The 15,004-nt window shown below is 42.4% G+C and overlaps 1 protein-coding gene across 2 annotated transcripts in view; it reads left to right on the top strand.

Moving 5' to 3' along the window:
* MICU2 (mitochondrial calcium uptake 2) overlaps window positions 1-15,004 on the top strand; it is a 215,461-nt gene that overhangs the window by 143,821 nt on the left and 56,636 nt on the right. The gene's annotated exons all lie outside the window — the stretch shown is intronic.

Here is a 15,004-nt window from a genome sequence, read left to right as displayed (position 1 = left end):
GAGTAGTATCCCTGGTTCTGGGCACAGATTATGATTTAGTGGTTACAGAGAGTATAGCCAAATGTAACACCCTTTTGTATGATCATCTCTGAGTACTGAACCAAGATCATGTGATAGACAGGCACGAGCCTCTACCACTTGGGTTAAATAACCAGATCTCTTATCAGGGCAGCAGGAGCAGAGTCATAAACATTTATATATGATCTAGTTGCTGGAGGGTTTCATAAAACTCCATTGTGCTGCATGGGATACAAAATATCTTAATTTGTCTCATAATTTTGAAAGACTGTGCGGCAAAGCAGATGAGACTTGGCTCTATTATCTTAGAGACTCATTCTCAACTCTGCCTCAAGTGATCTTGTGCAATCTGTAAGTTATTTCATCTGAGAAATGGGTCCTGCTTTGAGCGGGTAGGTTGAACTAGATGACCTCCTGGTATCTCTTCCAATCCAAATCCTCCATGATTCTATGACACTCACCTCATGCCTCCATTCCTCTAAGATGAGAGAATTTGGCTAGTAGAGCAGAAATACAAAGTAGTTAGTGGAAGACCTGGAATTAGAACTCATGGCAGCTAGACTTGTAATTTAGCTTTCCAGTTCATTGAGACTGACTAACACAAGAACCAAAAAATTTTCAATTAATTCCTATAGCAACACTTGAAAGAAAATAGTAGCAGTAGTGTGGAACGGAAGAAGTTTTGGCAGTGGAATGTGGAAAGTGTTAAAAAGAAGGACTGGCAGATGGAGCAAGTAAGGTGAATTAGCGAGCAAGAAGTCTCAGGGATTCCGGAATTCATCATATACATATAAATGGATGCATATGGACAAAAATCTATTTTTACTCAGAAGGATTTTCTCTTTTTAAAGCTATGACTAGGGATTATTGTGGCAACATGATCAAAAGACTGAGGTGGGAGAGTCTCAAACTCATCCTCTTAGCATAATTGCACTGTTCTTTCCAACGATTTGTTGCCTCTAGACAGTAACCTTTTCTCCAATATTTGTTCAAATTTTTACTTTGTGCTGCTGTAATGAAAGCAAATTAAACTGTTAAAGAAAAAAATATTGTTGTAATGAAAAAGAAGATATTGAGGATGGTGTAAATAATGTTGATAGTGTGGTAGCATAAAATGAAAAATAATATATGAACTATAGGTGAACTGTATCCAAATGACTGTATTTACGGGACTCCTGAGACCATGTTCAATTTATGTGAAACGTCAGTGCTCCTGGTTATTTACCCTCTGAAGTAGTTTAAGTTTTCTTGATGGACTGATACCTCTGCTATTTATTGCTTGGATTCAAGCACTATATATGTTCTACATATGAATAGAATTATGGTGAGAGCAGTACGTTTGTCACACTGATCTCACAAATAACTTGACATTTTTCCCAAAATGTTTTGAATTTTTGTATTTTGAAGTTGTGTTGGTGTTAATCTCTTCACTATGTTAGGAATGAGAAGTACAGACTTTATCCTGAAGTTTGTACACTGTTTAGGAAGTTTTGGAAATAGTTATTTCTGAATTTTGCAAGGTAACAATTGAACTGCTTCCTTTGTCTTTCAAACATAGAAATACAGTTTAACACTAATGTATCTTTGTATTCATAAATATAGATATAAGCAGCATGAGTAAGAATTATACTAGGAGTAGAAGGTCTGACTGGATGACTCAAGTGGACTTTTCTGGCCTCAGTAACTGAACTTTTTGTGGTTCTTCACCAGTCATCTCCAAAAAGTGGCTTTAGCCAACAAGAGAATCCTGTAACTATCTGTGTGTGCTTTTTAAAAAAACTAGATACTAGAAAAAAAAAGTGGTAGTTTATCATACTGTATGTTACCCATTCCATAACTTTTTGAAAGAGTGAAGTTTTAAATCAATACAAATTGAAAAATGCTTTCCAAATAAATGTCATTATTGTGTGTCAGAATTATTTTTAAAAATCAAATTCTTATCTCCTAGAAATTTTAAATTTTGCTGGGAGACATTTTGTGAACATCTACTTTGTATCTAAATGACTGCACTGGTGATACAGTTCCTAGCACAGTGGAAATCCCCTCCCTCAATTTGTCTCTCTGTACGCTACCAGACTGAGATGGGTTTGTGGATGTTTGTATGTGTTTTTATATTTAAAATTCCTATGCTAGCATGTACTTCTATTTTAAAATAATCTGAAAACTAGCTTTTGGTTATAAGAGAGTAGAACTCGCAGTATAAAGCAATATATCATCTAGCACTATAGAATTTGTTCTCACTTTATTTCAGAGATAGTGAGTGCAAGAGAGTGAAACTTCAGGGAGCTGACCCAGCATTGTAGAACTTGCTTCTGCAAGATATAAGAACTAATCATTAACTTCCCTAGATTCAGAACTAAATGGAAAAAATCTACATCTTAACATAGCTTTTGCAAATAAACTCTCCCTCTAGACTTATGCACATATAAATTTAGCTTTCTAGTTACCTTTATAGACAGAAGAAAAAGAAAATATGTTTGTAACATTTTTCCTTTGGGAAGTGCTCAGATAAGAATTAAGTACATACTTAAACAAATTAATTACCATGAAGCTGTTGATCATTTCTGAATTCTTAATTACTGTGGGTAATCTCTTTCAAAAATTCTACCAGTTTATGTAAAAGGGCTTTCCTTGTAATTTCAGTGTTTCACTTTCCTAACAGATCATGTTTTCCTTTGGTGTTATCTTCCTACAACAGCTTCCCACCATCTCAGTCCCAGAGGCCCTTACTCATAAAGAAATCTGGTATTTCTGGCATGTGACACAACTGCTCTGAAGTGGAGAGCTGCCAAAGTTGGACTTAGCCCGGGAGTGTGCATAAACTACTCATTCCCTTTTTCATTAAATAAATAGTATTCATATACATTTCTGAGAGATACAAAATCATGCTCCATAAATGATCATATCAAAAACTTTTGATATTGCTTTTTTTTCAAAATCAGCCACTTCATTGGTTGTGTTTATTAACCATGATAAATAGTTAAACAGTATGGGAAGGTGGAGGGCAACCATCTGTGGGGAAGAAACACGTTCTGAGCTATCTAGAAAAACTAGATGTACACAAATCCATGGGTCTGAATTTAATGCACCCAAGGGTACTGAGGGAATTGACAGATGTCAGTGCTGAACCTTTGGCCATTATCCTTGAAGACTCTTGGAGATCAGGAGAGATCCCGGATGACTGGAAAAAGGTACTGCCCATCTTTAAATAAGGAAAGGAGGACAATCCAGGGAACTATAGACCAGTCAGCCTTACCTCAATCCCTGGGAAAATAATAGAGGGGATATTCAAGGAATCCATTTTGGAGCACTTGGCAGAGGGGAAAGTGATCAAAAGTAGCCAGCATGGATTCACCAGGGGACAAGTTCTGTCTGACCAATCTGATTAGCTTCTGTAACAAGATAACAGGCTCTGTGGACATGGGGAAGTCAGTGGATGTGATGTACCTTGACTTCAGCAAAGCTTTTGATGCAGTCTCCCACAACATTCTTGCCCATAAGTTAAGGAAATCTGGACTGGATCCTTGGACTATAAGATGGATAGAAAGCTGGCTTGGTGGTCGGGCCCAATGAGTAGTGGTCAATGGCTCAATATCTGGATGGCAGTCAGTTTCAAGTGGAGTGCTGCAAGGCTTGGTTCTGGGGGCAGTGTTGTTCAACATCTTTATTAATGACCTGGATGAGGGACTGGTTTGCACCTTCAGTAAGTTTGCGGATGACACAAAACTAGGGGGAGAGGTAGATTCCTTGGAGGGTAGAGAGAGAATCCAGTGTGACCTGGATAAATTGGAGGACTGGGCCAAAAGAAATCTGATGCTGTTCAACAAGGAGAAGTGTAGAGTCCTGCACCTGGGTACTGACTGGCTCAGCAGCAGTACGATGGAAAGGGGCCTTGGGGTTATGGTGGATGAAAGGCTGGATATGAGTAAACAGTGTGCCCTTGTAGCCAACAAGGCTAACAGCATACTAGGGTGCATTAGGAGGAGTATTTTGAGCAGATCTAGAGAAGTGGTTGTTCCCCTCTATTCAGCACTGGTGAGGCCACATCTGGAATATTGTGTCCAGTTTTGGGGCCCCCAATATAAAAAGAATGTGGATGTGCTGGAGCAAGTTCAGCAGAGGGCAACAAAAATGATTAAAGGGCTGGAGCACAAGACCTATGAGGATAGGCTGAGGGATTTGGGCTTGTTTAGTTTACAGAAGAGAAGACTTAGGGGTGATTTAATAACAGCCTTCAACTTACTGCAGGGGAACTCTAAAGAGGAGGGTGAGAAACTGTTCTCCGTGGTGTCAGACGGCAGAACAAGGACTAATGGTCTGAAGTTGAAGAGGGAGAGGTGTAGGTTAGATATTAGGAAAAACTACTTCACCAGGAGGGTGGTGAAGCACTAGAATGTGTTGCCTAGAGAGGTGGTGGATTCTCCATTCCTTGAGGTTTTTAAATCCCAGCTTAACAAGGTCCTGGTTGGGATGACTTAGTGGGGGTTGATCCTGCCTGAAACAGGGGGCTGGACTAGATAACCTGCTGAGGTCCCTTCCAGCCCTATGATTGTATGATTAATTCAAAGTTGTGATGGCAAGGGCTTGGGCTTGTATTAGTTACTTTTTTCATTTGGTAATTCATGGGGTCAGTAGAGCTGTGTCTACACTACAAAGTTTTGTCGACAGCAGGCCTCTTCTGTCAACAAAACTAGGGAGCGTCCACACTACAAATGTGTTCTGTCTAGATGCTGTTGACAGAATTCAACAGTTTTCCTGGCAGAGTTCTGTGTTGAAATTTTGAGTCATAGCACCTCTGTAGACAGATTCTGTCGATAGAATAGTAGCATAGACACTTCTTTGTTGACAGAGGGGTCCTCCATGGTATCAGCCAGCTGGGGTGGGAGACACACTGTCCACTGCAAGCAGAGCTCTGTGCTCTACTCCTGCAGCCAGCCTTAAAGGTACAGCAGCCCTGGAAATCCCATAGCAGGAAGTAGGAAGTGTGCGAGCAGCCAAACCAGTATGTGTGCATGCAGCACCTCCACGGTGATGGCAGCAGCCCGGCCCACCGAGGAGCAGGGAGAGGAGCTCCCAGACACAACCCCAGCCAGGAGGAGGTGTGCCCCTTTCTGAACAGAGCCCAAGCTTCAAGACCTCATTAGCCTGTGGGTAGAGGAGACAGTGCTTCTGGACCCAGCAGCCAAGAGGCATAATGCTATAGGCTACAGCCGGTTTGCAAGAGCCCTGGCAGACTGGGGACACCCACCCAGACCATGGAGGAGGTTCAGGCAAAAATTAAAGAACTGTGACAGTGCTAAACCTGAGCTCAGGATGGTGCCCGCATCTCAAGGGCATGATGTCCCAGCTCAGCTGCCCCATTACAGGGAACTGCATGACCTCCCCCCACCCCCACAAGCTTCCTGGACACCTCAGGGGAGGTCTTCCCATGGAGCTGCGGTCCCACCCAGGGGAGCAGCTGTTGGGCACCTCCTTCAGCCAGACACCTCGAGGGCCGTGATGGTGAGTACCCCATGGGGCGCCCACCCCGGGGGGTGGGCAAGGTTGGGGCATGCTGCGATCCCCACCAGGCCAGTTTGGGTGGGATGCCACCCTGCGAACCCAGCACCTGCACATACGCTCAAGGCACCATGGTCCACTCAGTCCAACCACGCAGCTGCAGGGCAGAGGCACCAGCCTGCTGCCAGCCCCAGGGGAGGCTGACAGCATCACAGGGCCCCGGGGAGGAGGCCTGCTTGCCTCAATGGCTGTCCCACCCCCGCAGGCTCACACAGACAAGAGCTCAACCCCAGACGCACCACCGGGGACTGCGACCCTCAGCTCACAGTCATGTCTGCAGGACACAGGCAGCATCCACTCCCTTAGACAGAACCCTGAGCTGCAGCGTGTGGGGGTAGTGGGGTTGGGAGGGTCCCAGGGGCCATGTGGAGGGAAGGATTTACCATCTCGCCTCCTTGTCCCCCTTTCAGCTAGACCGTCGGTGGGCTGGACCAGCTCCACCTCTTTGCCAGGGTCAGCCAGCCCCTGGGAGTAACCAGAGCTGGAGCCGGGCAAGGCCACAAGACCACCAGCGCCGGCCGCAGGGCAGTGCCATAGTGGTGTTAGTGGCCTTGTGGACAAAGGGCCCATTGCCAGTTGGAGGAGGACCAGGGACCCTCGGGCAGGTCACTGACGTGCTGACGAGGCAGAGCTGTTGGTGTAGCACCAGACACCTGATGACTTACGCATGGTGCAATCACATCAAGGCAGCAGTGACAATGGCGTCCTCCTCATGGGAGGGGTGAGGCTCATCCTTCCAGAAGAGGAGGAGGATGGCAGGGATGACATGCTGCAGAACCTGCAGCAGCCATGGGTGTGGCCAGCACAAGCTCAGGAGTTGCTCTGGCAGCCTGGCTAACTGGAAAGGCCAGAGTCTCTCTCAGTAAACCTGGGAGCCCTGCACTAGCTTTTCTGTCCCTCCCAGAGGTATGCAAGCCTTGGCATGGGCAGGGAGTATGGCCCGGGAGAGGCCCTTTAAGGGCAGTCTGGGCTGTTGCTCCAGGAAGGATTCAGCATCCATGCAACCCTGACTTCCAGGTCATTGGAGCTGACTCTGACAGAACAGTCTGGGTGTGTAAATGTTCTCTGTTGACAGAAGAAGTTGAGAGGAGGAGCCTGTGTTAAGTGTGGACATGTTCTGTAGACACAGGTTCTGTTTGGAAAGAACTGTCCACAGTGACTTGTGTCAACAGAACTTTGTCATGTAGACACAGCTCAAGTGATTGTTCGGGAAATTTAAGTTCTTAACTCATTGTTTTAACCATGTTTTCTTATTTATTGGTCAGACATTGTCTTTTCAAGATTTTTCACAGCTGATCGCTTTTAAAAATCTTTGATTTTTCTTTAAAATGTTTTTAGCTTAGTGCGTCCCCCAGAGGAGTGTTTCAGAAGCAGATTTTTAAAAAATTGTGGATCTCTACATTTTCTTCTATTAAATTAGAAACTAGGGTCATAACTTTGTCTCTATTATGGTAAACACCACAACTTTGTTCTGGTAACAAGAAGGTTGGTGGTGACTAGACACCAGTGAAAATGGAGTAGGATCAGATGATTTAAATGTCAGAAGGACAAAATAAATATTGCCCAGGAAGTTAGATGTCTTTAAGTCACCAGGGTCTGAAGAAATGCATCTTAGCATATTCAGGGAGCTCACTGAGTTGATTTCTGAGCCATTAGCTATTATCTTTGAAAACTCATGGAATACTGGGGTGATTCCAGAAGACTGAAAAAAGGCAAATATGGTGCCCATCTATAAAAAGGGAGAAAAGGATAACCTCAGGAAATTGACCAGTCAGCTTAACTTCTGTACCAGGAAAGAAAATGTAGCAAATAATTAAGGATGCATGTTAATGTGATAAGTAACATGGATTTCTCAAGAACAAATTGTGTAAAGTCAACGTGATAGCTTTCTTTAACAGAATAACAAGCCTTATGGATAAAAGAAAGAGGTAGGCGTGGTATATGTAGATTTCAATAAGGCATTTGATACAGTCTCACATGATCTTCTCATTAACAAACTAGGGAAACACAACCTAGATGGAGCTGCTGTAAGGTGGATTCCCAGAGTATAGTTATCTATGGTTCACAGTCATGCTGGAAGGGCATAACATGTGGGGTTCCACAGGGATCAGTTCTGGGTCACATTCAGTTTAATACCTTCATCTACGGTTAGATAATGTCATAGAGAGTACACTTGTAGATTGGAACATGATACAAGGCTGGAGGAACTTGAAAGTGCTTTAGAGGATAAAATTAAAATTCAAAATGATCTGGACAAACTGGAGAAGTGGTCTAAAGTAAATAGGATGAAATTCAATACGGACAAATGCAAAGTACTTCGCTTAGGAAGGTGCATATGTACAAAATGGGAACTGACCACCTACAAAGGAGTACCACGAAAAGAAATGTGCGGGTCATAATGGACCAGAACCTAAGTATGAGTCAACAGTGTAAAACTGTTGCGAAAAAAGAAAAAAAAAAAAAAAGAAATCATTCTAGGATGCATTACTAGGAGTGTTGCAAAAAGATGCAAGTAGTAGTTCTTCAATTCCACTCTGTCCTGATTAGGCTTCAGCTGGAGTTGGAGTATTGTGTCCAGTTCTGGGTACCACATTTCAAAAATGATATGGACAGTTAGAAGAGCCAATGAAGAGCAACAAAAATGACTAAAGGTCTCAAAAACATGTCCTGTGAGAAAAGACTGAAAAAATGGGATTTGTTTAGTTTGGAGAAGAGAAGACTGAGAGGGGTATAACAGCTTTTTAAGTACCTAAAAGGCTGTTACAAAGAGGAGGGTGAACAAATATTCTTCTTAACCTCTGAAGCAATGAGCTTAAATTGCAGCAAGGCAGGTTTAGGGTGGCTATAACTGTCAAGTTAGTTAAGCACTGGAATAAGTTGCCTATGAAATTATTTTTGTGGCCCACCCGGCAAGGCAGGGGTGGAGGATCTGGAGATCTGTGCAGTGATGTGAGGGCAGTGAGACCCGCTTGGCCCCAACTCACATTCAGCAGTAGTGCAGTGCTCTGCAGCAGAGCCTGGCTGGTGGACACAGCAGTGCCCAGGCTGGGGGGCAGAGTAGGAGGAACTGCAACCTGCCACTCAGCCCCATCACCACACAGGGGTCAGAGTGCATGTCAGAGCCTGAGCCATGGCAGGAGCCAGTGCGGGGTGCGCCAGCACTTCAGCACAGTGGAGGGCATCCAGGTCAGCTGCAGCTCACTGGGTGATGATATGGGCTAAGTTCAGTGTCTGGGCAAGGGGGGCAATGGCACAGCCTCCTGCCCCTGGGATGGCACCCAGGGCACCTGAGTAGGGTGGACGGGGCACCCTGGGCTGGTGCTGAACCGAGCCCCCAGCCCACAAGCTCCTGCTGCTGCTTGCTATCTCTGTTTGTCTGCAAGGACCTCATCTCCAGCCAGGTACTGGGGCCGTCCTGCAGGGAGCAGAGCCTCAGGATCATCTCTGTGCGCACCCACCACCTATCCAGCAAGGGCCCAGCCCTTTGTCCTCTCTCATCTCTCTCCTCACCATCCATGTTCCCCCATGACTCCCCTCCAGTGCCCAGCCCTTCATCCTCACCCATCCCCTTGCAGACATGTCTCATGCAGTCTCTGTCCTCTGCCCCGGCCAGAGCCCAGCCTTTCGTCCTCATCAATCTCTGCAGCCCATCTTCCCTCAGTCTTCCATCTTCTCTCCCAGACAGACCCCAGCCCTTTGTCCTCACCCATTGCTCTCTCCACCAGCCATGTCCTCCCACATCTACCCTCTAGTTCCACCAGACTGTACCCATCCCTTCATCCTCACCCACCGCCCCCAGCTGTCCCACCTGCATCCCTCAGTCCTCTGCCCCCAGCCAGCACCCAGCCCTTCATTCTCACCCATCACCCTCCCCCAAGCCATGCCCCTGCTTCAGCTCCCATCTGCTCTCCAGCCAGTGGTTAGTCCTTCATCCCCATCTCTCCCTCCTCCAGCCTGGTCCCCAGGAAGACTCCTCATCACCCTGGCACCCATTTCGTTGTCAGTGCCATCATTCACCGATCAGGACAAGGACAAGCCATGGAGTGCTAAGAGTTCACCCTATGGCCAGGAACGAAGGGTCCTGTGGCACCTTATAGACTAACAGAAAAGTGTTGAGTTTGTTAGTCTATAAGGTGCCACAGGACCCTTCGTTGCTGTTACAGATCCAGACTAACACGGCTACCCCTCCGATACTTGACACCTATGGCCAGGGTGAATCATATGTTAGCACAGACAACCAGACCTTGCCTTCTCCCAGATATATGGTTGTAGGGGGCAGGATACCTGCATAAGAAGTGGGGTGATGGAGTTGTTGAGCTGGATTGATGTCTGTGAGTGATGCTCAGTGTGTGCTCGTGTTTGTACACTACATGTTTTAATTTGAAATGTTCATGCTATTGTATTTTATTCTCCTGCTACTGTTGTATTTGCTTCTCAATGCTGAATAATAAAAAGTGATGTAATATAAACAACAAAAAAATCACAAAATTATTATATTAATTTTATATCCAGAAATATAGGTGCATTTTTTTGCAATTACACAAATGTTTATGCAAAATCTCAAACTTACAAAGTATCTCAAATTTTCCCAGAAGCCTGTTCTATTAGATTAATCGGTGTCTATACTTGTTTTTATTTCAACAAAGTTAGTTATGTATCATATAAAATAATTAAAAAGTACCTTAAATATATATAATAATTAAAAATTACATATGCACAAATAATTTTACACATTAAATTTTATGAACTATTAATAAAATGATAAAACAAAGAAATTCATATTAAGTATTAAATTATCAATTACAATTATTGTATTGTATACAAACAGGACCTGAAAAATACTATAAAATATACCTAAAACATAATCTCTAATAATAAATAATTACAACTTTCCAGTAAAAGTACATTGTCTTTGGTGGCCCTGAAAGCTATCAGTTTTCATTTGTGTGGCTTTCAGTACGTTTTGAATAGTAAGAGAGAGGGAGCCGTGTTAGTCTATATTCTATCAAAACGAAAAGGCAGTTCAGTAGCACTTTAAAGACCAACAAAATAATTTATTGGGTGATGAGCTTTTGTGGGACAGACTCACTTCTTCACACCGTAACCAGACCAGAACAGACTCAATATTTGAGGCACAAAGAACCAAAAATTGTTATCAAGGTAGACAAATCAGAAAAAGTTGACATGCCTTATCTAAGTGGTGCTTGGTCCTGCTATGAGTGCAGAGAACTAGACTAAATGAGGTCTTGGTTTCTTCCAGTTCTGTGATTCTATCTATAAACACAGATATAACCACATACACCCACATTTTAGTAGTGACCTTCATGCCACTTTGTGAAAACTTAGTTTTTTCTAATTTGCACGGTGGTGAGGGGAACAGCTGTAGCAACTACTGTGGTGAATAAACACTAAGTAAAATTGGCGTTGATTTAATTAAGAATAAAAATGAAAAATAAGATACTATTTTTGCAATTTCCATTTATCTGATGGCCCAAAGCTAGCAGGTTAGAATAATAGGATGTTCCTATGTTTTAGGCTAATTTTAATCTTGATTTAGGGAAAGTAAATGTTTTTATTTATTCTTCAGTCCTGTAATCTGATCCACACAGTCTGACCCCAGCACCTGTGAAATGCCCTACTGCAGTGGGACCCCACAGCATCTATGTGGAATAGCTTGCAGGATCAGAGATTGAGTTAATGCTATTAAAATTTCAATCAGTCCTGCTTTCTCTGTTCTTTAGAAAGCTAGTTGTAACGTATGATCTATGCTGATGAGATACTGCATTTGCCAGACTCCAAAAAAAGTAGCAGGAATGGCAACAACTAAAAAGCTGTTTTGAGGGAGAGTTCTTGATAGTTTTTCTTACCCTGGGATTGCTGTATTTTCATCTGAAATGTAGCCAAAATAGCACCATACTTAAATTTTCTCAGTACATTTGGTGATGGTAGTCAGTTAATTTCCTGAACAAAAATAGCTATTGGGCAGTTGTTCTAAATTGAAGGCATGGCGCTTAGAATATGATGGGGTTTTATGCATTTTTAGTTTTCAGAGAATTTTCCTTATTTAAAAATAACTGCACAGCTATGGAAAATTCTGCTTTGTTCAAAAAGGGAGCTACAATTCCCCCTCACGTCAATGTTTTATCTTTATTACAAAAATGGGAGATCTTACTGATTTTGTTTAAAGGTTCTTTTGCTCTGGCAATACCTTTTATCAGTTTTAAGCCTTTTCTGACCATATGAAAATACTAGGTGTTACAGTATGCAAGCATGCACTTGTTTAATTCAGAACAGTTCTAATGCTAATCCCAGCACCAATGTCAACTTCATACTGCATATTAGTGTAAAGAGGTGATGGATGAAGGAAACATTTCTGTTGTCAAAAATGCACATGACAAAAGACCGTTCTTGCCTACAGCAAACTAAAACTCAAGTAGCTGGTTTTGGCAGTGTTTTCATAGTTATGGTTGTCAATGAAATACATTTTCTTGGCTGGAGGCAAATAATTTTTTTACTCTTAGTTAGGCTTGATGTTTGTAATAGCTTCAGTCATAAAGCTAATATGCCCTTTGCCTGTAACAAGATATGCTTGTACTGGATTGCTGCTTCGTAGATCCACTGTAAATAGCAAAAATCAACTGATGGAATCTCTTATATAGGTGGAGACTTTAAACACTTTCAATTTATTTCTTGTGCCAAAATTCCATCACAGACTTGGAATATCTATAGCAAGAGAAGTATTTGCCATTGATTCATCCTCATAAAAATAAAAACTATTACTGTAAATGAGTTTTCTAATCTTTGATTTGTGGCTGTGTATAAAAACACTGTTTGAATTAGACTAAAATTGCAGAAATCTGCATTCATAAGTTTTGCTACTCACAGACAGGTCATAATTATATCCCCTTTTGTATTCCTCACACTAAGGTTTGGGTCCTGTTGTGTATGGTCAAGTGTTAGAAATGATAGCTTTAACAGGTCCCCAGAAAACTTTTAATGATGCAAGGGGCACCTTTTCAAAATACATCTCATTTAAGGCCTTGTGTGCACTGACTAAGGAAACTGTTGGCCCTTCTCTAGCAAACCATGATAAAGCATGGCTCTTGCTCAATTGGTGCTAACCCTGTTTCCCTAACCAATGAGACACAGTCTTAGAAGACTTTATTTTGAAAGAGCCACACACTGGATTGGCCAGTGTGTGATATGAATGAAGATGGCCTTGTCGGAGTTCCAAAGGAAACCCCTTGTGAGAAACTGAATCAATGATAAGGAGAAGCACAAAAGGCTAAACCAGTGTGTAAGAAATATTATAAAAGTTCCAATAGCAGAAGTTAGTTTTTCTCTATAGGAAATTTAGTCATTGATTTAAACTTGTTTTGCAAGTGATGTGTATGGCTTCTGTGTTCAAAAGATAACCGGATTCAAATCTTACAAAATATGTTTTTTTTAAATTTGGAAGAGATTCATGCAATTTGTTGTTAGTCTACATTAGTTTGTTAGTCTACAGAAGAGAAGAGTGAGGGGAGATTTGATACCATCCTTCAACTACCTGAAGCAGGGTTCTACAGAGTATGAAGAGAAGTTGTTCTCAGTGGTGACAGATAATAAAACTAGTAATGACCTCGTATTTCAGTGGGGTAGGTCTAGGTTGGATATTAGAAAAACCTATTTCACTAGGAGAGTGGTGAAACTCTGGAATGGGTTACCTAAGGAGGCGGCAGAATCTTCCCTAGAAGTCTTGAGAAGGGCCTGTCTGGAATGATGTAGTTGAGATTGATCCTGCTTTCAGCAGGGGATTGGACTTGAAGACCCCCTGTGGTCTTTTCCAACCCTATGAGTCTATGATTGAATGGGCCTTAAAATTATATATTGTAATAAACTACATTAATCACATGATCATATAAAAACTAAAATTAATACATAATTTGACATTTCTGTTCAACAAGCTTACTACTGTGCATAAATGTTTATTTACTATCTATGAAGCCGAACATCACGTTAATTTGAATAAATTATAACAATACAGATTTTGAGCCTATTTATAGTAAATGCCATTAAACCAAAGAAATCAGCATTACTATACCACAGTGCTTGCAGCATTTCCTGTGCTAAGAATGGTGGTAAAACAGTTTCATTTGCTTCTCAGACCTCCCCTCCGGCCTCACCCTACTGTTTTTTTCTTTACTTCACATTGTTATTTCCTACCCTTTACAAGTTATATCTTCCTTCCCAGTTGGGCTGCTCAGTTTCTCTTACCCTAAACTAGTTGATATCACTATTCTTCAGTGTCAATTTTGCTAACATGTTCAGTTTGGCTGCTAAAAACTTTCCCTTCTTAGCAGACAGGGTTATCAGGCAACACCCATCAGTTCAGATGAAAAAAATCTACTGGACACAGACATCACCTGCATTTTTTATTACTTCAAAGGGTAAAATACATAAATTGTTACCTGGTCTGCCCTGTTATGGACTTTATAACTGAGATCCTTATTAATCAAGCCCAGTAAGTGTGTGGCATCTCCTGTGCCAAGGATGCAAGTGGCACCTTTTCAAAATAAATCTCATAAATAAGGATGATGAGTCCAGCTGTCTGGGTCAGCTGTACCTGTTAAGAAGGTAGCCAGCCATAGCAGGGACAGTCTTAGCAAAATACTGGACACAACTGTTCATAGTACAGGCTGCCTCAAATAGCTGGAGAGGCAGAGCGAATTACTATTTAACCCAGCAATAATTAACATACTGGCTGCTGAACATGTTCCCTGCCTGTAGCTGCACGTGCTCCTGTTTCAGCTGCTTTTGTGCCCACTTCAGCTCCTACCCTTCTCTATCTTTGCCAGCTGGTTCCACTTCCTGATCAAGTCTCTGGCTCATCCATTGGCTCTGGTGTTCAGCTTCTGATCTTTGGTTCTGACCCTTCACTCTGTTCCTGACTATCACTCCCATATGTCCCATGAGCCTCATCCTTGACTCCAGCTCAGCTGTGGTCTAACTGCAAGGCCTGAGTAGGCTCCAACCTTGCCCAATTACCCTATCTCCTGGCTTCTAGGGAAAAATGTTAAACAATGGTATTGGTGATTCAGAAGGTGGTATTCTTCCTTCTGTGTCACAAGCAATGCCCCAGCATCATTTTATAGGACATCAGTAAAACATTCAGATGGACATCCTTCTCCTTCCCTCGCCCACCACCAAAATAAATCTACATGACTTTGAAGTGTGCTTTTTCCCACAACACCCTCTTTTTATCCCCATATACATGTACATGTATATGTGTATGAATAGTTTAGGCAACAGTGTCGTGCAAAAGCACATTGATGAGATAGTCATAAATACCTGAAGCAATTTATTTTGTCTTCTGTGTTGAAAGAACATTTGAACAGGTTATTCATGTTATTTTGGAGCATTGTCCTTGTTTGATCATTGTGGGAAG

Source organism: Carettochelys insculpta, chromosome 1, assembly GCF_033958435.1.
Source record: "Carettochelys insculpta isolate YL-2023 chromosome 1, ASM3395843v1, whole genome shotgun sequence".
NCBI lineage: Eukaryota > Metazoa > Chordata > Testudines > Carettochelyidae > Carettochelys > Carettochelys insculpta.
Note: the sequence above shows the minus strand (reverse complement) of the source record. Positions and strands in the feature narration are given on the sequence as shown.